The sequence below is a fragment of the Anneissia japonica genome, unplaced genomic scaffold, assembly GCF_011630105.1.
Source record: "Anneissia japonica isolate Jap-2015-1 unplaced genomic scaffold, ASM1163010v1 scaffold1537_len634075_cov158, whole genome shotgun sequence".
Lineage (NCBI taxonomy): Eukaryota > Metazoa > Echinodermata > Crinoidea > Comatulida > Comatulidae > Anneissia > Anneissia japonica.
In genome coordinates this window covers 166281-170448 of record NW_022723531.1, presented here as the reverse complement: position 1 = coordinate 170448, position 4168 = coordinate 166281, and the positions used below count along the sequence as shown (strand labels likewise).

Below are 4168 nucleotides of genomic sequence, written 5' to 3'. Positions count from 1 at the left end.
GTATAGATAAAATTATAACATCATCCAGTCTTTGCTAAGTTATGGTTCCAAAAAATATGTAATGTGGGCATGGTGTCTATACTATGCATTAACCATTGGATTTTTATACGAATGAAAAACACTTAACTGGCTGTAAATAGGAGTTACGATGCTGAAAACTGGTCATGTACCTTAGAATAATGTATTAAATATAATAAATTCATGGTGATGTATAGGAAAATTAATATGTACAGTAACACCACTAACAATTACATAATACTTAAAAAAGCTAAAGTGCAAGTGAATACCCTGTTTTCAGCATTATCATATTATATAGCTTTCAAATCCTTTTCTTGTGCATAAAATGGACACACACATACTTCATTAGTTCATATTTACTAGTTAATTATGTACCACAGTTGCGAAAATATACTTGTCTCTTATACACATCTAGATGTGTATAAGAGACAGATATATAACAGAGCAGCCACTTCTATTCTAAGCTATATCACCAGTTATCAGCATCATAACTGCTATATAAAGCCAGTTAATAACTTTTTCATTTATAACAAAATTTACTTGTGAAGGGGTGGGGGTTTTGATTAAGGGAAAGGGAACTTAGATGTCTAATAATGAATGAATACAATCTTGAATTCTTAGTTTTCCCTGTTTTATTATGGAAACTTAATAATGATGATGAAGATGAAGAGGCAGCAGCAACGGCATAGCTAGACGGTGACAGGCCCTTGTGCAATATTAATTTACCAGGCCCTTTGATATAAAGTGTCAACCGAGGCATCACTAGCCCAAGTTACAGTTGCGGTTGTGATGCAATTTTGTCGTATTTTCAATGCACACAGATGTCGGGTAACAAAATTTGTGATTTATTTATGATATCTCTTTTGTATAGAAAGTGATATGAAATGCTCAGAATATTAGTTCAGGCATTCATTACTTCTTGTATATTCTGTCAGTTAAAAATATAAAAATAAAACAAAATGAATAATTGACAAAATAAAAAGAATACAAATAAGATAAATACAAATAATAATAATAATAATAATAATAATAATAATAAATTGCTATGTATATAGTACATGTTGCAAGAAACTGGCTTAACAACAACTAAAAAAAGATTTAAAAACAAAAGTATAATAAATAAAGTAATAGCAAGGTGTGGTGGCAAGCAGTGCAACGGTCTTTTGAGGTCAAACATCCGCCTCTGCCCTGGCAAAGGTGGATGCAATAATGCGAAAACAAAACTCCAATCTTGTGGTAAATGCAATCAAGCCACTCCTTAATGTGCAAACAACTTAACCTCCTTTATAACCAGGGATTAGAGGAACTTGATAATTATTAATGGCAGACACTCTCCTTTTCCTCTCTCCAAGACCCTGGAAGCTCTGACGTTTTAGCTTTACGCCAGCCACATTTGATTAAATTTTAAAAAATGTAGGCACTGATTAACTTTTTCAGTTTTTGTTAAGAATAAATCAGAGAATACACAAATGCAGTGAACACAATAATTGATAAATATCACCTTTAAAATCTCTTGAGTTGTTGGCTGTTCATTTTTTCTATTAAAATTAAAATATGAAACGTTTTTTTTTTTTTTTTTTTTATAAATTGTAGAGGACTTTTGAAAGGGGCCACTAATAGCCCCGGACCCAAAAGCTTAGCACAAGCTGCAGTGCCCATACCTATGTCACTGGGAGGAGAAAAATGTAGTGGCGGCGGCACTAAGATACTAATTTGAATGATTTTACTACAAGCTAAAAATACCTCCGATTGGAACTAATATACATACAAGATCCGTCGGGAACAGCTAGGGAATTTGACTTCCTGCAGGAAATTCCTTAAGTTGGGCACCAATAGGAAGCTTTCGCTTTTTGAGCAATGATGCAATGCTATAACGGAATCACGCATGCGTGACTGTCCTTTCGGGTGTTCTCTGCATGCGTAGATTTGGCCAAATTGTGTCCTAGATTCAACGTGACCGCGAAAACTCAATATTGTTGCATGCGCAGATGACTTTTAGTGACGTCATTACGTTCTATGTCCTACCGTTGTCGTGCATTCGAAAGCTCCCTAAAATTTGGGACAGGCCCCATCATTTTTTTTGTTTGCCGGGCAAGGATTACTCCCATAAGCAGTGGCGGCGCCAGCGGGGTGGCAAGGGGGGGGGGCTTAAGTCCCCCACCAGACAGGTCAAGTCCCCCCGCCGGACAGAGCTCGTCGGGCAGTCAGACCATAAAACATATAAAAATAGGCCCACACCAAGCCAACACATGACTGTCACAGTCTTAGAGTGCCATTTTTGGCCATCCAGATGTTGATATTCTTTAAAAAAATCTCATTTGGGAGGAGGAACCCCTCTCAATCCCTTCCTCCAGCTCGAGCCTACGAGCTCAAGTCCCCCTTGTCGGACAACTTAGCCCCCCCAGAAAATATATCCTACAGCCGCCACTGCCCATAAGAGAGCAAAAATACTGCTACGTATTCAGTGCTTGTTGAATGAAGTTTATGTATTCCGGGGGTTTCAAGGGCTTTATAGTATTACCCAATCTCCAATAGATACTTTACTGGTTAAAATGTAAAAATTACATTTTTTTTTAAATCACAAATTTTATATTTAGTCCTGGTACGCTCTTGTCTGTCATGAAAATGCGGACCCATAGCACACCCCACCCACTGGATATACTGTAGAGGCCTGGAAAACTTGTTACTGGCTGTCATACAGTATTATATTTTTAGATAGATATTTTCTCAATTTTCTAGTATTGTTTTTTAATTCTTTTTCCACTTCCAATACTGTTTTGAAATTCACATACCATTCCTGTCGTTACTCTTCTTTCGATACCGTGTTCATTTGCAGTCTCTCAGTGCTCGGTGGTTATTTCTCAATTTTTAGATGAAATTGAAATTCCACCTTTTGAGTATGTTTGTACGTTTTAAGCTCTAGGTCTACAACAAAGTTAGCAACCCTAATAAAGAACCAAGTTTGTTTTCATAGAATTCGTTAAAATAATAATTAATTTCAAAAGTAGTGTTAATAGTTAAAATAATAAGTTTTTGCTTTATGGTGATTTTGAATTACAAAATATAATAAAAATTGTATACTCCTTTGAAGAACGTTATAAGAAAAACGTTTGGTTTGTACGCAAGCAAGTCTTTAAGTCGGTTAACCCACTGAAATCTAAAAAAAAATAATCTGGTATAATTAAAAAAAAAACGCCAAAGATTAAGTTCTAGCTATATCTGGAAAAGCCTGGAAAGATTTTTGAATTTAGTAGACTCAAAATCGCGGTGGTTTGAGGCTTTAATTTACAGAATATAGCACTATTAACTCACTGTTGTTTAACACCTTGACCAAGATTTCACGGCATCATGTTGTATTAATTTTTTTGGTTTGTATGTTTGATGTTTAGTTTGTTTAATATCTGTAATATAACATATTAATTTTTATCTATCAACCCACTGATATTAGACCTTGACCAAGTTTTGACTGCATCATTTTGTAATGTTGATAAATATTCCTTGTTTCCTTATAGCTTGGTGGTTAGGACACTTGCTTCCAGTTAGTATTCCTTGGTTTTCAGGGTCCTAACACTGGTTTTGTTGAAGCTGTTGAAGTTTGATAAGAACTTCCGTTTACAGGGATTGTTGAAAGGGCTTGGAAACTTCAAAGTGACTTGCTAAATTATTTTATTGCCCTAATTCATACATTTACCTGCATTTGTTTAGTTCCGCATTACTGTATACTGTGTTCAAGACTGAAATATTTAAATTTTTATTGAGAATTCTTTGTTGTTATATATGTATATATATAAATATATATGTACATATATATATATATATATTCCTTCCAGTGGATGCTTAGTTTATTGTCATTCTGATCGGATTTTCTCTACTGTTCCGTTTTAATTTTAAACTGTTTTGCATTATATGGCCGTTTGCTTTTTTATGGGTTTTTCCCATTTGCCTTTCTAACTTATATATTATTTAAGAATCTCTATTGAGATCCATTAATCCACGGTAGAGATTGCATCTTTAGATCTCCGATCTTGTTCACAAATTCACGGACTAGCTGTCTCGATGAATTTTGTAGGACGCGTTAAGAATGACAAAATATTCTCTGTATTTACTGGAACTGAGCCCCATAGCTTGTATTCCACTATTTGCATTCACA

At 34.8% G+C, this 4168-nt stretch overlaps 1 long non-coding RNA gene across 1 annotated transcript in view; it reads left to right on the top strand.

The window, feature by feature from the left end:
• Positions 1-673: 673 nt before the first annotated feature.
• The window catches only part of LOC117112260, a 9873-nt gene continuing 6378 nt past the window's right edge, over positions 674-4168 (top strand). Inside the window, exon 1 of the long non-coding RNA XR_004446004.1 lies at positions 674-846. This is a non-coding gene — a long non-coding RNA (uncharacterized LOC117112260). The remainder of the gene's footprint in view (positions 847-4168) is intronic.